The sequence below is a fragment of the Vespa crabro genome, chromosome 11 (genome assembly GCF_910589235.1).
Source record: "Vespa crabro chromosome 11, iyVesCrab1.2, whole genome shotgun sequence".
NCBI lineage: Eukaryota > Metazoa > Arthropoda > Insecta > Hymenoptera > Vespidae > Vespa > Vespa crabro.
In genome coordinates, this window is record NC_060965.1 from 3,939,401 (window position 1) to 3,962,726 (window position 23,326).

The 23,326-nt window shown below is 36.6% G+C and overlaps 1 protein-coding gene across 17 annotated transcripts in view; it reads right to left on the minus strand.

The window, feature by feature from the left end:
* Window positions 1–23,326, minus strand: part of LOC124428108 (protein turtle) — a 194,685-nt gene that overhangs the window by 88,289 nt on the left and 83,070 nt on the right. For 2 of the 17 annotated variants that reach the window (XM_046971766.1, XM_046971759.1), the window contains exon 1: window positions 12,113–12,579. The exons of 13 other annotated variants lie outside the window; for them this stretch is intronic. The gene's annotated coding sequence lies outside the window, so the exon portion shown is untranslated. Of the gene's footprint in view, window positions 1–8,391; window positions 8,460–12,112; window positions 12,580–23,326 lie in introns of those variants that run through there. 2 more of the 17 variants (XM_046971762.1, XM_046971763.1) reach the window with 2 other exon arrangements.

Sequence of the window (23,326 nt, forward strand, 5' to 3'; positions counted from 1 at the left end):
GAGAGAGAGAGAGAGAGAGAGAGAGAGAGAGAGAGAGAAAGAGAGAGAACATCGTACGAGCGTTCCGTTTTATAAGTAATTGCTGATCGAATTATCAGGGAAAGAACTGACTACTGCTAAAGGATTCTCCGGATTCCGTAGGAACGGAAATTTCATTTCAAAGACTGCTACAAAGAGCCATCGGTCTGTAGGATTAACGAATACGATGAAACTTCCTTCTTTTTCCTTTTCGTCTTTCCTTCAAGAGATCTACGATCTCTACATTGATTCCTTCCAGGACTAGGATATAACGGAGAATAGAGAACGAGAGAGAGAGAGAGGAGAGAGAGAGGAGAGAGAGAGATAGGTAACGACCTAGACGTTGTCAACTTCGTAAGCTTGACTTCGTTAATTATACGCTAATGGAGGCAAAACTTCCTTGACGAACGAACTTCGCGACCGGCATATTACTGATCGAGGCCATCGGAGAAAATGGTAAACGGTCAAAGGAGCAAGAAGATAGTCTCTACCTTTGGACATCTCTCTTTGAACAATTTCAAACTTTTCACGACCATCTTCAGTGGCCCTAATTATCTACCATTCGCTTTAGATACATGAATCGTATAATAATATACTTTATGGTTTACCACGAGGAAAATCAAATCGTAGCAAGATTCGTGTATTTGTGCGTGTAAGTAAGTGTAAATAAATGTGTCATTGATCGTTACTGATTGTTCGTAAAAATTGAGAGAAAAATTTGTGAGATTTTCAATTGGATTGAAAACGAACGTGCAATTTATGATTTCTCACTAAGAGCACATTCAATCTCTTTTTATTTTTTTTTTTTTTTTTTTCTTCTTGTTTCATTATATTTTTGTTAAAATGCTTATGTATATATTGCAGAGACATGCACATTGAATATATAGAAAACTTCGAGGCAATTATTTCGAGCATTCGTTATGGAAGAGCACAAGTTGAACATAACTAACGAATGAGAACGAAAGAGAGAAATAGAAAGTCATAGGCTAAAAGACAAAAAGTTTGATAACTCGAAGTTAAAACTTTTCAGGAATAACAACCTCCTCCTATGATATATTCTCCTGTTTACTAGCTGAATTCTAAATCGGATCTTCACGTAATTATACTGCCGCCATTGAAGGACGTCTTAATAATTAATCGAGCGAAACTGTTCATGGTTCCTTTGATTTTCGAATCAAGAAGTTTGCGAAACCACGATTAAGAGGGTGAATATCGAAGGTAAGGGAAATCATTCGACATAAGTATGAAAAACTTATCGACAAACCTTGGCCAATGAGTTTATTTCTAACTTTCGAAATTCGAGTATATTAATATATTTTCGTCATTTTAACTTTCTATATCTCTAATCTCATTTCTAAAACCCATCGATCAATGTGTTTGCCGTATGATGCGAATGTTAGCTCGCGTTTCTATCTCTTAGTTTTGAGTACGTGACGTGTAACGCACATCGTTAAAAGATTCTCTATCTTTCTCTCTTTCTCTAACGATTCGGGAAAGTTACAGTAAACTAAACTTCACTAATGTCAATAAATATTCGCTTCCATCGAGTATTTCTATTGTACGTGAAAAATTTCCACTTTCAAATGAGAGAAAGAAAATAAAAATGAAATTGCTATGACTTGTTTGTTCTTACAATGTCAACAGAATGTTTAAAAAGCTTATGCAAATGTCGTAAAATTAATAAATGGCATTAAACAATATTTAAACAAGAATCAAAGGCATCGATTGAGAAGATTATTAAAGTTTATAAAAAGTCGAGAAAGTTCAACGATTTTTTCATTCGAAAAGAAATCATAAGAAGATGAATGAGAAAGATCGAAATTATAACTCTATTTAACTATGATTTAAAAAAAAAAGAAATTATTTATCTTGAAAGTGGAATATGGCTTTGTGAATGCAAGAGTCAATAGCGCCTCCTCCTCGGCTCGGCGACACAGCCAATTTTCATTTACGAATCTTAACAACTTCCACTACCACTCGTTGCAATTCTTTCTTCCAAGCAGAAAATCTTTTTCGTTCTCTACTAAGCATACGTCTAGCATGGAAAGAGCTTCCATGAAAGTGCGCCGGATGATTGAATGGGACAATTAAGGATGGAAGCGTGAAAGTATAATTTCCTTGAAAACACACATACTCAACACGCGAAGCTTCTTTAGAGAATACTACGAACATTCCTTTTCATGAGTCATTTATCGATAAAAGAACCAAGAAAAAGAATAAAACGAAAGATTTACTCTCGTCGTTTTTTAACGACACACCAAATTAATCAGAATTTTGACAAACGTATCTTCGCGTACGTATATCTAACTCTTAATAAAAAAGAATGACCAAACAAAAATTCGAACTATTGGAAGGATGGATATACCTTTTTTGACACGTACTCGTTGAAAGTTTTGATTTATTCGTCAGGATTTATAACCCGTGATAAATACTCTAATCCCTTTTCCATTCGAAATAGACTGGTGGATTTGTTCTCCCGTCATTTCCCCGAGAGTTGGCAAAGGTGAGAAATATTTTCATGCAAATTTAACTTCTCGGTTCTTCTCGAGAATAGAGATAGTCTAGAAAATAACAAAGAACAGCCAACTGTCCATCTCTTTTATCCTTCTACTTCGTTATAGCGAAGTCTTTACGATGTTATCTACGAGCAAAGAAAAGGCTCATGATTTACAAAGACAAATGCGCGCGAACCATTCAAATCGGACTTACGTGAACAGAATGCATCGATCAGATAATTCTTAACTAAACTCCTGTCCAATGTTTGTTATGTTCGTTACGCTCTTGATATTTATCAAAATCTACTGACACGCCTAATCTCTTTCTTTCGTCTAGAAGTAACAACTTCGAGGATTAATAACGCGATCCGATTCTTATGTGCTTAATTACAAAACTCCTATGATAAACAGATCTGTCTAAACGGGACAAAATATTGGACCGGGCGTTCCGCATCAAAAGAGAACTTTCTCCTGTTAAATTTAACTTGCAGCAACAAAATGCATGCTGAATCATTTCGTAACAATTATACATTTCATTAGCTCTTTCTTGCTCTATCGCTAATATTATTCGGACACGATAATTAATATACGCGAATAAAATATTACGGATTTTTATACAAATCCAAATTGTTACGAAGATCTAATAACTTCTTAATCTTATCCTCTCGAAAAAGACGAACGGTAATAATTCTACGAGAGAGATGTGAAACACGAAGATAAGAGAGAAAGAGAGGAAGAATTGGCTAGAACACGTTCTCGTACGAGAAAGTCGAATTTTATCTGTCAGCCTGACCTGCCCACCTTTCTTCTTAATTACCGAGCCAGCTCGTACATTCGTTTTGCAGCTCGGAGGCTTGGTCGAAACACACCCTTCCACCAATTACCCCTCCATCCCTCGGAACGACACCCTCCTTTTCCTTTATTTTCTTCCTTCGGAATGGACGATCCTTTCCGAGGTTCCTGCTGCTTCTGCAGCAGCTATTAAAAGAAAAGCAAAGGGAAGGCGACGAAAGGACGAAAAGGTAACCCCGCCTACAATTTTCTACTCTCGCGAAAAGAAGAGAGGTAGTTTTACTCGTACGTTGCTGCAAGCAATGAGAATTATCATCACCCGCTTATAACTACAGTACACGCTCGTTCTACGTGACCGATATGAGTACTTTTATTATTCTACGAGAGTCTTCGTTACGTTATATTTCTCCTCGACGATATCGTTAATGAGACCAAGAAAAAAAAAAAAAAAAGAGCCGTGTTTAAATCATTTTATCATCATGATGGCTTATACATTTGATATGTTTTTTATGTTAAAATTTCACAATTAATCCTTCAGTCTTCAATAAATATTACCTCGTCAAATTAAATTTACTTGTAATAAATTATTAAATCGACTATTCAGCTTTTATTTAGAAATTTAGAAATTTGAATGTTATATCAAATTGACTTTATCTTTTATTATAATTCAATTCAATTTTGATCCGTTAGGATACAAAGATCTCGGTGAGTTTCCGAAGTCGCGACTCTCTTTACAAACTCCGGTAGCACGAGACTTTTACTTTTTAGATACACTGAAATGTTTTTGTTGTCCGGCATCATGGTACTATGAAAGTTTACGCAAAAAAGGGTAGCTTTTCTAACTTGGCTCAAGTAACTTTTATAAATCGTTGTTGAAAACAATTCGGTGGATCGATAGGTAAGGAGGATTGTTGTTGGAAAAATTCCACTCGGACGTGGTACAAAGCACTCCGCGTATTTGGAGATTTAAAAAAAACTGCTAAAGTATTCTCAGGTTGCCGGAACTTTCGAAATATTTTCCATCTGTATGAATTCCTTCGGCATTTCTTTCAGCACGCTATCGAGTTTACCATATCGATCTATCGCTTTCGTAGAGGAGACTTATAAAGTTTTCGACTCGATGATTCGAATGATGATTAAAGTGAATCAGACAACATTTTTTTTTATCAATCCATCTCGTATATCAATATAACAGAAGGTAATCACTAGGATGCGATTCACTGGAAATCCATTAAAATTTGAGATGGTTGTCCGAATGTTATAAACCTCGGAGCGCTAACATGGAACAGACCGTGTTTGGAGTACAATTTAATGGAATGGTTGATACTCGGAACATTTTGGAATTCAATCTCATCGATATCTCTACCTGTATTATTTAACTCACAAGTTCGAACATTTGAATTTAACGTTTATATACTCTCTCTCTCTCTCTCTTTCTCCCTTCCTCTCTTTATTCTCTTCTTTTTCTCTCTAGCTATCTACTTATCTCTTATATCATGGAAAACTTTCGAAGTAACTTAGAACGCATTCGCAAGCATCAGTAACAAAAAGTCATAACACGCCAAATGGATTGTTCGTTGACAAATGGCCATAGTGCTGGAAAATTATCTATCTTATTATTAACGCACCATATCTCACTATGTTTCCTTCCATTTACTCTTTTCTCTCTATCTTTTTCTCTCCCTTTCTCTCTCTCTCTCTCTCTCTCTCTCTCTCTCTCTCTCTCTCTCTCTCTCTCTCTCTCTCTCTCTCTCTCTCTCTCTCTACAACAAATCTGCTTTCAAGCGTTGAAGCTTTAACTTCGAACTTTTCAATACTACACAATTGAATGATCGATCTTGATTTATAATAAAAATGATATCAATCTCATTATTTTAATGAGTATAAGTATAGTATGAATATTATATAGTAAATATATAGAAAATGCTTACGTTCGTTAGCTTAAATCACCGTATACAACGAATCAATATCTTAGGAGTCGGCGTAAAAAGCACCGTTAACCCGAACAATCGTTGGTTCGTTCATTTTCCGCGATAGACGTTCCGCATTTCGTGTTGTTCCGACGCGACGAACATACATATATATATATACATATATATATATATATATATATATATATATATATATATATATATGTACACACACACACATAGATACACAAATCGCGCCTCTGCATTTATCCAGGGTGCTCCGATAGAACCGTGAACATTCACGACGCGTAAGATTTTACATTATCGCATTCAGACACAGATTTCCGACGCTTTGTTCTCGCCAGGCTAAGAGCTCGCAAAGCAGAAATGCTCGCCACGAGAAAGAGAGAGTAAGGGAACGTAGGGTGAGGAAGGAGGATGAGGGAGTTAGGTTAAGCACGAGGGGTTGGTACGGGAGCTGGTGATGGTTGTACGAGGGCGTCGCGGCGGCTCTCATTGTCGTCGGCACCGGTGTTTCCGGTCGGGCGAGCGTGTAGAAGGCACGTAGGAAATTACATCGCACGTCAAAACGCGCTGGCTTTCGAAATTCACCAAAGCGAGACGACTTCGACGCTCTCAGAGAAATAGGGAGAAAGAGAAAGAGAGAGAGAGAGGGGGGGGGGGAGGGAAAGAGAGAGAGAAACTGCGGACTTGAAACATCGTCGAAGGGGAAACGCGTATCCAACTTTCTCGTCATCCTTGTTGCGAGGAAAGAAGGTAGGAGGACAAGACCGATTGTCGTTCTTACGAATGGTATTGCACTTGTATAACTCGTATATGTATGTGTATATTATGACCAGGTATATCTCTAATGCATTGGAAAAAGAGGAAAGAGAGTTGGGGATGGTGATAGAAGTAACGGACTTTTAGACAAGCCTCGTAAAGCTTGGATGGCCTGGCTTCCTGTATTGGTCATAAAGCTTATAAAGCTACGCGAGCTAACAGTGGAGACTGAACGATTAAGAGTTGATGTGTTAGTACGTGAAAAGTGTGAGAAAAAGAGAGAAAGAGAGAGAGAGAGAGAGAGAGAAAGAGAGAGAGAAAGTTTCTGCATTGGTTTATCCCAGCAGAGTTAAAAGAGAAACGGAAGCGACACTTACGTCATGCGTTACTCTTTTTCAGTCTGAAAATCGGAAGCATTTCTTGGCCTTCGAATGAACAGGCTATCCGCGAACAAGTCCTATAACGATAGAAAAGGATCGTAATCCTGGGACATCTGCCCGTGAGAATGACACTAAATCTAAGCTTTGGAGAATGGGAATGAGAGTTACTACGAAAGAAACTGTGGACGTTTTTCCATTGTGAAAAGCTTGCGATCAAAGTAAAGCCGAGTTCTCAATTCCTTCGAGAAAAATGTTCAACTCCGCGAGACTACTTGATCTAAAGTTTGAAATTTTTTGAAGACAACTTAACGATCCTACGAAAAGAAGAATTTTACATCTACGATCGTGATCGAATTTCCAATCGAAAATCGTGAGAGATAATGTATCGTAACAAAATATTTCGAAAGACGTAAAGTTCGATACGTATTTCGTAAAAAAAAGTTCAAGTCGATTGAATCCTTTGTAGATCAAAGCTTCCTGCCCCTGATAGACCACTCTATCTTCTTTGGTATACTTTGTTTTACTCTTTCATAGTTCTCAATCTTTCTTTTCCTTTCGCATTATAGACGATAGAACGGAACAACGATCGAACCAGCGAGGAGAAAGGTTTAGACAATTTCTCGTGATCGGATAATTCGAATGGACTGCCATTTTCAATGACTTAAAGCTCTAAAGCTAATATTTATCGAACGAATCCAATAAAAAAGAAATTGTTATTCCCTCGCTTATCTTTCATATAAAATAATCGAATTAAATTTTTCTTTTTTCTATACTTTATATCTTATTTTGTTTCTATTCTGATTAATGAAACAACTATGACAATTTGCTTTTAATTTTAACTTTAGACGAACAATTCTTTTGCACGTTATAGTGATATATTTTTCTTCGTTAATATCATTGTTACTAACAAGTTTAACTAACCCGCTACCGAGGCTTCGAACAACCGTTTGGAGAGGACCGAAAGCAATGTAAATGGCTTAATATAATTTATTAATTCAAAAGCGTGTCGAAAGCGCGATATAATCCAAACTTTAGTTAATTGCCGAGCGGTTAATCGCCGCTTCGCTCGATCGATATCCATTCTATCGATGTCATTTAAAAGCAATGGATAGTTCATTAAAATCTATTGTAGATGATTCTTTAATATAAAATTAAAAAAAAAAAAATAAATAAATAAAAAATGAATAAATAAATTGTTCAATTTAGGGAATTCACATCAACACCTTCTATATTTTTCAGCAGAAAATGAAAAAAATTGGAACGAAGATTGAAGAAAATGATGATAACAAAAAAGAAAAAAAAGAAAAATATAAAAAGAAAAATATAAAAAGAAAAAAAAAGAATCATGAAGCATCTTGAAGAAATCGAAAAGAGCATTGAGCCGTTGTTACCGTCTCAGCGAAAAAGTTGTTACACGAATAAAGTTTTAGAGACTCTCTACCGAATTTCCCGATGAACGTCGAAACGTTCGGTAAGAATTTGAAAGGCAAATTTTATCGCAGTCCACGCCTACTTCACCGCGATTTCGGATTAAGCGACGAGCCGATCGTACGACGAGATGATAAGAGAGAATGAGAGATGGAAAAATGAAAAATGAACAAAAAAAAAAAAGGAAAAAAAATGAAAAGAAAAAACACAGGAAAAGGAGAAGAAGAAGAAGAAGGATGAGAAGGAAATAAAAGTGACAGCGCAATCAATCCTTTCCTCATAGAAGCGAGTCCGACGTCAAAGTAAAAGGTTGTACTATTGAAAAATCGAACTCCATTTTATGATCGTACCACTTACGTTTATGCATATGTATTACTTTACGACTGCTATACGACATACTGCAAGCTCGTAGAATGGACGATAAATGGAGATCGAATGTTTGCGGCACGTTTACCATCCTTCGGAAAAATCCTTCGTTCTATGAGCTCTTACGATTTGATATTAAGTAATGTTAATCGTTGAAAAATGATAGTATTCGACGACGTGACTCGCCTAACATTATTTCGTTTCTTCGTTCGTTCATACCATGTTCCAGAACGTTGCCGTCATTGATATCCAGATGCCCTCATTTGCGACTCTGCAGTTTCATTTCCGAAGGGAAATTCGACTTTCCTAAAGCGGGACAATGAGAACAAGTTAAATGTCATAAGACGTAATAAAGGTTCGCGATACGTTCTCAAGAGGTTCTTTGTATGTTAGACGTAGAACAGTAGAAGGTTGATAGTAGAACTATGACTCAAAGTGACATAGAAAAATCTGATATCTGTAGAAGAATTTTTCCTAATGTAAAACTTCATTTTTTTCTTTTTTTTTTTCTTTTTCTTTCTTTTTTTTTTTTTTTTTTGTTCGGGAACATTTATTACACACGATATTGACGCATAACAACGAACACGATATCAATAAAGGTTCACGCTTAAATCGACGATCAATTGCAAATTATCGAATTTCGTATCGCAAGAGTAAATTTGTGAAACGCGGAAAATTGCCGATCAACCAACAACGAACGACAGAGAGAGAGAGAGAGAGAGAGAGAGAGAGAGAGAGAGAGAGAGAGAGAGAGAGAGAGAGAGAGAGAGAGAGAGAGAGAGAGAGGTGGGGAAGAGTAAATTTATTGACGAGATGCGTAACGTTATAACTTGTATCGCAGCTGTGTTACCGTTATCAGAAAATAGTAAAATCATCGTGCGTTTAGAATTTAGATTACATTAGAATATAATCGAGAATTCGCGTTATTCCATTGCATGTACATGCCTGATGATATGCTATATAAAGAAGAATATAAAAACGTGCGAAAAAGAGCAAAAGAGAGAGAGAGAGAGAGAGAGAGAGAGAGAAATAGTAGATAGCTCACTACATTGGAACGTCACTCTATAATAGGAACGAAATGCGATACAGTTACTGATTTGATTGCGTGAAGCAATTTTATTGGCCTCTGGTTATCTCGAATTCTTCATAAAAATATGCTTTCGATTCGGTTTTTTGTTATAATTGGACGTTGAGAAAAGATTAAAAAGCGGTTTGCAATGGACGCATTCATTTTAATTGTATCGATTATCGGGACGTTAATTTTTCTACAAATTATTCCTATTTTCGGAAATCTAAAACGAATGCAAATACATCCGGTTTTTTCACATAATTTTTTGCAATTTGAAACCGCATTGCCTCGTTTAATAACTCTATATTAAGAATATCAAAAATATTTAAATGAAAGAGAAGAAGAGAGAGAGAGAGAATAAAGTATTGATTTTTAAATGCAAGAGGGATAACCGTTTTTACATTTAGGATTTGCATCGAGATCGTCCAACCTCTTTACTAATCTGATCCACGAAGACGTAGTAGAGTAATATTCAGGTAGAAACAAAGAAGCTTTATCGTGAAAAACTTTGGCAAAGCTATTTGCGGAGAAGTTGTCGTTGTTCGCTTCCGCTACCGTGCTAATCCTAACGCCAAAGTTTTAGATCTTTATTCTATACCGTTAAAAATATACTGCACTGAATATTGTGCTGCATAATGAAGAAAGAAAAAAAAGCAAAAGGAACAAAAACAAATAACTAACAAAAATATCTAATCCTTAAATATCATTAAATACATTGTCACAAATATCAAGTGTGATAATAATCGTTTTCAAAATGATTTCGATTGAAATACTAATTGAGAGATTTGTTGATCAACGATACATGTTTGTCCATAATATAATTTGTATGCCTGTGTATTTTACCCTGACTGTAATACTAAACTGCAAAATCATCTACAATTTATGTCAGCGAGCGTTTACATATGTCCGAGACATTGCTTGATCCACGATATTCAAATTAAATGACGAGTATATTGTAATGATCTAATTTCTGTATTGCTTCAGTAAAATATTAGATAAAGAAACAATATATATTTTTGACGATAATTAAAAATATACTATAAATTAAAGGATAAAATCAAAATATTATGTTATTTTTATTAACGTATCCTTTTATCTTCTAATTTCTCGGAATTTCGTTCATGCTCGTTTGCTCTTTATGCTAGAATAAGCGGAGATCCCGACGTACATATATACGCGAGAACGGTTGTACATATTTTAGTGAACAATGATGGGAGATTCAAATAGAGAAAGGGCAAATTTGCTCTTTGTATTTGTTCCTTCATTCGTGATTTCGTAGAACAGAACAAACTCGTTCGACCACAAATAAAGCATAAGCCATACGACGAAATACTATAATAATAATTGATAACTATCGTGAAAAGTATAAAATCGAGTTTCGCGTTGAACATTACATAATTTCAACGAGAATTATTAATAATATTAACACAATCAATCTCCGGATAGCGTGTTTATCCAGAGTACTTGCACGATCTTTGATAACCTATGACTTCGACTGATGTATTTCAAATAAGAGCTGTCACGTGCGTACGTTCGCGTTGCGTGCTCTCGCAATATGTGCGTCAAAACTTATTTACTCACGTACTAAACTTTAAAATCTTCGAAATAAAAGAATGGACGTTCAATAAACGTGACGTTAGTACATCACCAATATTCCTATAATATTTCAAAGTATCTATAAAACCATAAAAAGGAAATAAAGTATTAATAAAAATAATTTAATATTAATAATATTATAATATAAATAAATAAATAAATAAATAAATAAATAAATAAATAAATAAATAAATCTATATATAAAGTAAAATATAACATGAGATAGGTAATATTTTCAATAATAAAAATTTCAATATTAAAAAATATAATTTTTACGAATTTAATCATTTTCGTTATTTTAATGAATTCTAAACATTTCTGATTAATAAATCAATGTATAAAATGGATCGTATTAATTAGTTTTAATCAATTTTTTGTTTTCAATCGCATTCTTTCTTAACCACGTTAGGCTTGTTCGTTTCATTCGTTCATTACCTGGATTCTGGATGAATACGTTTGTAACGCATCTAAGCGTGTATACTGGGCAACGGCAGGCTTCGTTCGCTCGTCAAGCGGAATTATTAATAGCACTAACGCGATCAATCTCGCATGCGGTTATCCGAACAACCCTTCGGATCTTCGATACCTCATGTATCCTACCCTACACCGAGCGATGTATTTCCAATGGCAATGAAAGGTGACGCACGTGTGAATACGCGGTATACGATCATATGCATTTAACTGCACGATCAAGCTTACTCAGCTTAAATTTTACATTATACACGAATATTTTTCAAGCTCAAGCACGTATTCAGTTATTTTATATACTTGTATAATTAAAAAAAAAAAAAAAAATCAACGAAATCGAAATATCTATTTAATACTTTATCCATATGATATCGATTGCAACGAAGATGAATATATCGTAATTCAATCTATTTATTGTCAATATATAAAAATGTTAAAAATCTTCGAACAACATATTTGGTAAAGTATTAAATAAAAAATTAGATTTCCTTCAAATCATTTGTCTCTTTAAACATCCACGAGTGTACTGCAAATCCTATTACGTCGGTGTTGCAATTATTTAATCTGTTTAACGTTCTACAGCAATCCTACATTAAATGTACTGACAAATACAAAATTATGTGACCATGGTAGAGAATTAATCGAGAGCAAAATTTCCCTCTTAGTCTTTAATTAAAAATCTGTAATCGGAGTAGGCTTATCGGATGTACATGCATACGTTCGATTGGACATCAAATAAAATAGTCTCGACAGGTGTTGGTAGATAATAAAGCATCAAAGCTGTAATCAAATTGTTGAGATTCTTACATTCGACAGCAAATTCGATGCAGCATTCACATCTCGTTTTTGTCTCTCTATCTCTCTCTGTCTCTGTCTCTCTCTCTTTCCCCTTCTTTCCTCTCGACGACACGTTAATTATAATACTTCAGACCGTACTATGAAGAGAGGAAGAGAAATACAAGCACTATCAAATGAAATTCAAATATTCCTATGGTGGAATTACGCTTGGTTTTTCACACAACGCAACTGAACACAGACATATACGCGTGAAACCAGTATTACTCGTAACTATACATATACACGAGAGAGAGCATACATTTACGAAGCGTACCTTCCGTTCTGTTTGCCTCTTTACCTCATAGCTTTAATCTACTATCGAATTAACTTTAATATACTCGTAACTACAAGCTCGTTTCTAGATGTGCGCGTGTTTCTACGTGTATAAGTACATATACATCATCGACCGTGTTCTTGCACGAACTAATGCACGACTTGGCTTGTGAACCGAGCACTCGCGTACTCGAATGACCTCCATCGTCCGGGTATTTGTTATCGCTAATAAAGATAAACGCGTCGCGAGAGTTTCGACCGTGAACGCACCTCCACGGACTCCAATTAAACTTGAGAGAGAGAATGTTCGTTAATTAAGCTTCGGAACGATTTAGTAAGATAACCAGTAATCGTTAATGAAAATTAATAATAATAGTCGATATTTCGGTCGGAAGGAACACCGGTCCATTCCGGATCAAAACTGGAAGGTTCTGATTATCGTAACACACAAACTGTTCATGAAATCCCTCTAGCGTTGGATATTTTCTATGACACTGGTGGACAGCTCCAGCGGGATTTCATTTTATCTGCTGACGTGGATTGGATCGCGAGAGGTCAGGAGGTTGGACCAAAATAACGCGAACTGACCGGAGGGGAGAATAGAATGAGAAAGATGGCGAGAGGGAGATTCAGAGAGAAAGAAATGAAGGAAGAGCCGAGATTCCGAAGGCGAATAGATTGAATTAAACTTGAAGAGCGTCGAAAGAAAAAGGACAGTGAGAAAAAAAAAAAAAGAAAAAAAAAGAAAAAAAAAAAGAAAGAAGCCTACTCCCACGTGAATTCGAGCTTTCCACCTCTTTCTTTTTCTTCTTCGTTCTTTTTTTTTCGTTCTCTTTTCTTTTAGAAGCAAAAAGAGAACGAATTCGAAGTCTAACTGTACTTCCGATCCAACTGGATGAATTGTGAGTCTAATTTTGGGCGGATGCTCCAACGGTAATCTCCCTTTTATATCCTTCCATGAATCATTATGATTTCCCTGTTTCAATTAATTTCTACGTCATGTGTTTGCGATGAACCCACGTTACGATGGATAGTAAGAGCGAGAGGGAGAGAGAATAAAAAAGAGCAAAAAAAGAGAGAAGAACGATAACAGAAAAGAAGAGAGAAAGGCCTTTTGCAATTCTGTTGATTTTCGATCGAGCCGACGATAGACGACGCAGTTAAGCGCGTTCGCGTTATTTATTCGACCGTTTCACCTGTATGTCAAAGCATTCACTAGCTGCAGGTGTGACGCGTGACATACCTTCCTAAATAAACGAGCGAGCGTAAGCCTGACCGATAATAGCGGAGACGTTGGTATATATGTATAGCTTATTACGTATTATTCGTGAAAATTTAATAATAATAATTATGCCAGCTAGCTTTTGTTCCTACATACCGAATGATCTATTCCCTTGTTCGAAGGGATAATGCCTAAATTGTCCTTCCTATTTAAGCCATTTTCAAATGTGCTGTATATTCACATATGCTATACGTTTACGTAGTTAGATGTCAGTAATTTATCGTAAAGCTTGTATTGGTTACGAGATTCTATAATAAGGGCATCGTAGATTAGTTTTCTCTTGCAAATGTCAAGTCCAAAAGCTGAAAATGAATTCAGGGAAATACAAGCAAAAGGGAATTTATAAGGTAGCAAAAGGCAAGAGGCTTCAATCGACTCTGATTACATTCGAAGCAAAAGAGATCTCCTTTTTTTCAGACAAGTAATACGATTTATAACGTAGAATACTGGAAGACAAGATTTCTAATCTAATCGCAATATTATATAAACTGATTCGTGAAATACATAACGATAGTTCATGCGCTTAGTTTGCATATTAAAATCCAAACGGAAAATATTCGATGAATAATATTCTAAAGCATTTGCATATCTTTATTAATTATATTTTACGATGTACAATAATTAAATTATGTTATGTTTTGGAATATGACATTTTATATTTGCTTTTAAAATTACGTTTTGCTATGAAAGTGGCAGTAATATTGCAAGGAACTGATATCTTGCGCGAATTTCTCTTTGTACGAGTAAAGATGAAAATTAATTACTGAGTACAGTACTCGGTGGGAAAAAAGTTGAAAGAAAAATAGATTGAGAGAGAGACAGACAGACAGAGAGAGAGAGAGAGAGAGAGAGAGAGAGAGAGAGAGAGAGAGAGAGAGAGACATCTAGCACTTTATATCTACAGCATGAAAGTTACGTTTTCTGTTGATTCTTTGTTCTGAAGCGAAAGGAAGATGGTCAACATAAGAAAAAAAAATGACTTAAAACACAAAGGGAATCATAAAGGGAATCACAAAGGGAATTACAAAATGTCGATGTTGCTTTGATTAAATGTAGATTGACTAAATTCGACTTTCTTGGCAATTATCCATGAATGTCATTCCTTTTCTTCAGTAACGATGAAACATGATGAAAATGGCGATATGAAATTTAGGATGGGAAAATATCTACATTTGATTTACAAGGAATTACAAATATAATTATTTTGTGCTCTCTTTCTCCCTGTCTCTCTCTCTCTCTCTCTCTCTCTCTCTCTCTCTCTCTCTGGCGCGCGCACGTGAAGTTACTTTTTCAAGCTTTACAGGAACTTAATCGATCCTGGTCTCTAAAAAAAAAAAGTTTTAGATACTGAAAAAATATCAGATTTCTCTCACCCTACGATCTTCTTTCGGTTTGATACGTGCAATATAAAAGCTTTTTCGCAAATAGATATAGAAAGAAAGAGAATTTTTATCCATTAGATAGCATAGCTGCTTATTGAGACTCCTCTCTCTCTCTCTTTCTCTCTCTCTCTCTCTCTCTCTATTTTTTTCTCTCTCTTCATTAGTACTCCGTGGATTATAATTTTTAAATTGTTACGATATGCTCGAAAAATAGACTTTAATAGAGACGCCTCTCGACGAATAATTAAAATACGCATAAATCACTAAAAAATTACCTTAAACGTTATATCAAGCTTGCCACGCTGATTAATGTTATCTTTATCGAAAGAGCCTCGTGAGGTGAAATAAAAAGAAAAATAAAAATCCCTACGCTCTAACCTTCTTTATCCTTCGTAAATAACCCGAGAAAAAGACAGAGAGAGACAGAGAGAGAGAAAGAGGGTAAAAGGGAGAAAGAGGATGACCCGTTGGATGTAAAAGAGATGGACACTTTTCACTAAACGTAATTAATAAGGCCTTAACGCGTTGTCAGCTGCACCTGCAATTTTTCATTCCGTCGGCTTACTCGGGTACAATCCGGACGTCCAGCGTCATGGCCAGTCGAAGAGGCAAAAGAGGCGCCGATGTTCTTTCGAAGGAAAAATGAAGAACGACGGAGAATTGGTAGGGAAGAGATCGTGGAAGAGAGAAAATCGTGGAATAAAAAGAGTAGACAGCGTGACGACGACGACGACGACGACGACGACGACGACGACGAGGAAGAGAAAGATGAAGAGTGAGAGGACGGGTAAAATCTCCGAGACAATTCATTAGCTGCACGCGCCATTGTTGTGATTCATTGTCTGTGCTTGACGTCCGACATTAGCCCTGTTATAATTTATTAAAGATGGAGTAAGAATTAAATACCAACGTTTATATCGTTACGCTTTATCTCTACGTTGAAAAAAAAAAAGAATTCTTACATACATACGTGCTTAGATTTTATCCGTAGATCCATTCCGCTCCGACGCTCGAGGATGTATGAACGTTAGTTGTTTACAATGAAGCAAGTCGAGGTCGTCAGATTTACGAGTAAGAAAACAAAACAGTACTTTTCTTCGAACCGACGAGTGTACACAATAGAGAAGATGTTATTACTTGATGAATGAAAATAAATATAGTTACAGGTTTTACGTGTATCTAAAGAAAAGAAATTCTTATGATGTTTAGAAAAAAATTCTGTACGAGATTTACTATGCTTTACTCGGTGGATCTACATTGCTCCGAGGTTCAAGGATAAATGAATGTTAGTTGTTTACAATAGAATACATCGTCGTCATCGTCGTCCCCAGATTTACGATTGAGTAAATAAAATATTATTTTTCTAAAAATGTTATATTTTACGTTAATCAATTGATATAATTACTTAATGCATTTGTTACTTTTTATCTGATAAAATTGATGACAAGGTTGAACGAAAAAGATTATATATATATATATATTTTTTTTTTCTATGTTGAAAATGAATTGGAGTGACTTTTTTTTTAATTTAAAACGAATTTCGCAATAAAATATTGTCGAAGATAAGCTTACACATATATTCGATGAACAAACTTTTGATAGAATCCAAATCCGTTCTCATATATCTGATCGATCGATTGCTTTATCAAATTTTTACAACATAATGGATTGATAAAAGTTGTACAAGCCATAACGACTCATTCGCATCGTGAACACGTTACACGCTTTTTTATGACCTGCCCCATGGGACAAGCGATTATATATAACTCATCCTCGAGGTAGTTTATTACATGCTTCTATTTTCGAATAAAGACTTACGTAAGTTTCAAATAAAGACTTTCATAAATGAATAACGATAACGAACATGACATATTTGAAATTGACGCAGGTCAGTGATCCAACTAACGTCAAAGAACACTCAAACGCGTCACGTTTTTCTTTGACGTTCGTCTAGACGTGCGAAGAACGTTTAACCTATTTCGAGTTGGGGGTCACTGTAGGATAAAAAAAAAAGGTCACAGTGTGCAATAAGTCTGTCGTCGATGAACCTAAAGACTGATCTAAGATTAATTACTAATTAATCATTCAGTATAATAAGTAACATTTTAATAAAATAATAAGTTTATTTTCACAAGAGGGATGAATTTTTTTTTGACGACATATAAAAAATATATCTGTATTGTAAAGGATGGAATTAAAATATCAGATATATGAACAAAATAAATGGATTACGCCTTATAAAATAACTTCGTAAGAAGTTTCGAGAGTATGGAAAAACAAAAAAGAAGAAGAAAAAAGAAAAGAAAAATTAAGTAGAAAGAGGAAAAAATAAATTGTGAATAACGCGTGACTCGGCGATAATTCTTAACATCTCTTAACGCGGCCCAGCATCCCTTGGCTATACACGCTCCATCGCGCTCCTCTCGGTCGGTCGATACCGATTCCCCGTCAGGCAGTGCTCTCTCTCTCTCTCTCTCTCTCTCTCTCTCTCTCTTTCTCTCTCTCTCCTCTTTCTCTTTCCCCACCCTGCTCGATACTCCTTCCAAACCCTCCACCCAACAACACCCTTCGTGCTTTCTACCGCCGACTCGGCGCGTTACGTCAGCGACAGACCGACCTCAGTTCTCTCATCCCTCCGCAACATCCCTCGTTACGGCACAGCCGTCGACGCTCCCGGTGACGTCACTATGCCCTACTCTCTTCGCTCGGCTAAATTCATATCGTCCAAGCGGCGCATAATAACACATCGATTATCGATGATCGACGTCATCGACGACTACGAACTCCCTTCCGCGTTCCTTGCTCCACGTCTCTTCTCTAGATCTCTCCCTTTATCCCACATTCTCTCCCTCTTTCTCTCTCTTTCTCTCTCTCTCTCTTTTTCTCTTACGGTGAGCTCTAAAGAACGAGTAGAGTTAATTAATGCAAAAAAGTTCCATTTCCATGCCACCAACAATACTCGTTATAGGATTCGGGAGCCTTTTTTAGTCGTAGAAGAGGTCAGAATACGAACGATCGTTTTATTTGAAGAAATTTCAAGGACATGTCTCTTCTATCAACTCCGTATAATATTATCGTTTTGATTCGTTCAAATTAATTAGATTCAGATTAATTAATGTTGTTGATAAAATAAAAACTGCGAAATGCAATATAAAAATAAATTCTAATCGATAACCGTAGTGGTTTAAAATAGCGATGCATCACACTGGGTCGCGAGACACTGGTCTGATTATATAACGATGACATAGTGGGTTCTCTTTTGCTGCTACGTAGCTATCGGCGAAAAATAGCAAGAGATAGCAGATGTTGTCGACGCGTTCGTTCGAATGAACGGGAGAGTGCCTTTCTCCGTGAATTTTGGCGGTTTGACCTAAATACGTTTCTGGAACTGACAAGCAGAAGAGTCCATTTCTTTTGAAAGCAAAGTTATCGTTCATATTTAGCCACGGCCATGGCAAGAATACCAACTGAAACGATGATTCGTCTAACATAAGTTTTTTCTCTCTCTCTCTCTCTCTCTCTCTCTCTCTCTTTCTCTCTTTCTCTCTTTTTCCCTGAGATAAGATCGTATGAAATTGTTCAAATGAGTTTAAAGTAGAAAGAGCTCGTTCCAAGCTTTCCGTGAAAGTTCGACGAAAATAATGGGATAGTACGAGTAAACGAACAGTAGTTGTGACCAAAATGAGGGAAACGATTTCAGTGGTACAACTCAACGTGGTAGAGCTAGACGGTAATGTGTTCGAACATTTTCACGACGAAACACGAAGTTCGACTCCGTAATAATCGCTCGGCAAACTCTCTCAGAGTGGTCTGCGTGATGCGAACGATAGCAAGAAGGTTCACACGATGGGATCTGGGTCAAAGGGAATTTCTTGCCCAGCGAATTCTCTACTACGAATATTGCTCGCGTAACGCGATCTCTCGCGGCGCCAAAGTTTCCTTGTTGGGATGTTGCGGATTCTGTGATAAAAGAAAAAATAAAGAGAGAGAGAGAGAGAAAGAGATAGGAATTGAAAGAACAGAAAGGAGACAAGAAAGAACAGTCGATGAGTCTTTAACGATTCTTTCCCGTTGACGCTTTTCCAAAAGAGGATGAGAGGAAAGGGTGGTTAAGATGGTGGGTGGTTTAAGGGAAATACCGGACACGGAAATGCGCTACGACGTAAGCAGTAACGTTGGCCCGGTACACGGACCAAGCTCAACCGGCCGGAACAAAGCTCGATCACGATGAGCTGACTTGGCAATTCTCTGCTCGAATCGCTCCGAAACTAGCTCGGTAATATTACCGTACAGCAGGCTGTAGCGACTTTACCAGGCCGACCGGCCACTTGACCCATTCTTTCTGGCCGGCCAACGTTATTGATTCAAAAGAGAGAAAAACGAAAAAAGCGTATGATAAAGGAGAAAGAAACAATTTGTATAGCGACGAAAGCATCGCGTAAATCTATTTTAAAATTAATATGTACCTAATGGAAGGTAAGAAAAGGCTAGATTTTTTTTTTTTTTTTTTTATTTTATTACAAATTTCATTGCTTAAAAATAAAAAGAAAATCATGAACGATTTATCACGTTAATCTAGAAAGAAAAAGAGAGAACGAAGGAAAGCGTTGTTTGAAGCTGTTGGGATAAGATAAACCGGCTGGTTCATTGTGAAATAAGATTATGGTGGGGAAGTACGAGAAACGTGCGATAAAATAGAATAGAAAAGAGAAGAAGAGAACGACGATAAAGTGATCGAGGTGGTAGGGATTAGAAAAAGACCGCAGAGTGACGCAGCCAGATGTGTGCCAGAGGCGTTCACTTACCAATCAGAGAGCTCTAGAAGTACTTTTCGTCTTTAATTCGTTTGATTTTACAGCGAACAAATCGTAGATCTTATCAACGTTATAACATACACTTACAGCAGAGCTATACGTGCGTATAAGGAACATGTGCAATACTTATTTGTCATCGTAAACGGAAATAGACATTTTCCAAGCTTGCGGATGACATTGTAAAGTGATTTCCACGAAAATTAGGTTTCCTTTGTGACGTAGAAAATTGCATTATTTTCATTGGCATTGGATACTCTTCCTTTGTCATTGATGCTCTTTGTACCTACAACTTCAAAATAGGTATGCGAGCCCTTTAAAAGCCATTAAAGCACCTCACGAACAAGCTTCGCTTTCGACGAGTTGAACGAATCAATGAGCCGAACGTTTGACATGGCACGGAGGAAATTGAGAAAACGACTTCTCGTGGAAGAAACGTAGAAGAAAAATAGGCGGAACATTGTCCTACTAACCGTGAGTTAAATTTCGCCGAGCTTTGCAAAGTTATCGTCAGGTTAGTCGAGCTACGAATGAAAAGTTAATGCTTTAAATTAGAAGATCGATATTTTCGATGACGAGAGACTATTGTAAATGTTCGACTTATCGAACGAAAAGTGGGCAATAAGAAGAGCTTACGAGAACGACGAGCATTAATCGTTAACATCAGCAATTTCTTAGCGAAAAAGGCGGTCGAGCGATTTCCTATAAAATTCTATAAAATTCCAAGTGGATGGTTAGCCAAAGGAGAAAAAGATCGTCAGAGAAAGAGAGAAAGAGAAAGAGAGAGAGAGAGAGAGAGAGAGAGAGAAAAGGGAGAGGTTAAGTGACTTGACCCGATACTCTGAATGTTTCATCTGGATATCATCTCTACTACATGGGTCCGCACCCTCTTGACGTCACAGAGTGCATTCGTGACGTCACGCCGCAACGTCACCGCACCGACGTTTGCGGCAGGTCAGGGGTCGTTGCCAGGAACGTATCCTGCGCTCCGCGTTAGCCGAGCGCATGCAAGTCATCCCCTCCCTTTATTCATTCCCGAGCCTCCCTTGCGAAGGACTTATTACGTAAGCGAATCCCTCGCTAACCAAACTTCTTAATTATTTTACATTCCAAAATCTTAACAACTCGTAATTAATGAGATCATCATATCCTATATTTATCTAACATTTACATAAAAATATAATTGGGATTTAAAATATGATAATTGGTATTTAAATAATATTACAAATTTTTAAAAAGTTTCATTCAGATTCGTAAGACAAATTTTTAAAACAAAAAAAACAAAAATGGGAACATATTCATTCAGAGGAAAACATTTAATAACGAGAAACTCTGACGATATAATGAGGAAATCCGAGATAGTTACTCTCGTAACTATGTCACTCAACGACGTCGTAGAATATATCACGATCAACGTGTCAGCGGAAATCCAAGATTAACACTCGACGTAGTTTGATCGAGCCGCGTTAATCTGGTACTTAAGCGAATATCCAATTACGAAAGGCCGAGGCACGTTTTGCGTTTGGCCCAGTCCTGGGCTTTCGCGTTTCCTTGTCATAAGCTTTTCCCTCACTACGAAGTGGTCGAACAATTTCAACGTAGGGTCGGTTCGGGTTTGGCACTTTATGAGTGGGCTTGTTATCGAAATGCGATAATTTGTTTAGTCAACCACGAAACCTCTTTCTCTCTCTCTCTCTCTCTCTCTCTCTTTGTATCCATCTATCTCTCTCAGTCTCTACACCCTGTCCGATGCTGTTCGAGCCTCCACTACCTCCATCCATCCTATACACCACCAAAGTTCCACCCCCGAGCCGTCTCATCGTCCCGTCGAGACCGACCCTCGTGTTATCGTGCGCCTGACAGGGCTGACACTTTAGCATCATTACGATGTAAATGAACGAGGCTGAGGGACCGTCGCGTCGCGAGACCGGCCGATCTGTTCATTATTTTCCACGCTCGGACATACACGTCGGTCACGCCTACCTATCACATGTGTTCTAACACGCCTAATAGTTAACAGAATTTCTAGGATTTAACGTTTTCTCGACACGCCAAATTCTACGGTGTTATCAACTAAAATAATTTTGTTCTATACGTTTCATCGATAGATTCTAGAGATTTTATATACCATTAAATTTGCTTAATAATACGAGATTAATATCTATAAATATACTTAGTGTGCCTATACGTGTCCTAGATCTTTTTATATCGCTGCAATAAATTTATGGCGTGGTTATAGAACTTTCGTAATTTTTCTTTCTCGCGCGACTTCGTTAAATTTTCTCTCTCTCTCTCTCTCTCTCTCTCTCTCTCTCTCTCTCTTTCTCTTTCTATCTTGAGATGCGTGCCAGGAACGTATTATGCCATAAAGTTTTTTCTTAGTAGATATATATATATATATATATATATATATATATATATATATATATATATATATACATTAAGAAGGAAAGACGAGTTCGGTCGACATACGTCGATAATAAAAATAAGATTCAATCGATATTCGTTATATACAATAGTTTTCTCAATTTCGTGACCTTGTCTCGAAGAAAAGTATCAAAGAAATCGAATCTATGACAGACATTACAAGTAACTGATGAATATCGGTATCCCCATTGATCCATGGTGCTCGATGAATCCGATCGGAAGGTTTTCGTTCGCACGGAAAATGTCGTAAAAATAACCCGAAGATTCTTTTCTAGCTCCTTTGTTTCCTCTATGGTCCTCTTGCTCACGTGCGATCTTATCCCTACGGCGGGAACAAACTAACGAGATGAACCGAATGAAAATTTACCGAAATGTTACCGCTAAGTTACACTGTCGTAAGTTTACTTAGGAAGTTTCTCGAGTTCTTTATGTCCGAAAAAAAAAAAAGAAAAAAAAAAAACTAAGACGTAGAAAAATACGACAAGTATATTTTTTCGAGGATTATTCTAAAAGTTAGCTTTACTTTATTTTTCGAGATCAAAACTTTGCTTATGTTAGCCGTCGTCCGTTGCATATTAAATCGTCGCTACGGAAACCCTCATGTGATCGCGTGACGAAAAGAAGAAATATCTTTCGCTCGATACCACTTACTCTCAACGTTGTTACGTTCCTTCGATTATTCTTCGCAATTCGTCTCTTAAACAAAAAATAAGTTATCGTAATAATCTGTTTTACGATTATAAAAACTTAAATTACTTATACTATCTCTACGAACTTTTATTTTCTCTAAATACGTATTTATATGAATAGATTGAAAATAATTTTTAAGGAAAGGACGATAATCAGAAACCAATGGGTTTAATTTAATGGCTTGTTATATTCCATGGGAGATGTCATCTCCTTTCTCTAATTATCCAAAAGCACGGCTCGTTAAAGTGATCTTAAACGGGACTATGGATACTCTAGCTTCCCGATAGTACCGGTAGTCAAAGCTTCCAGTCGATATCAC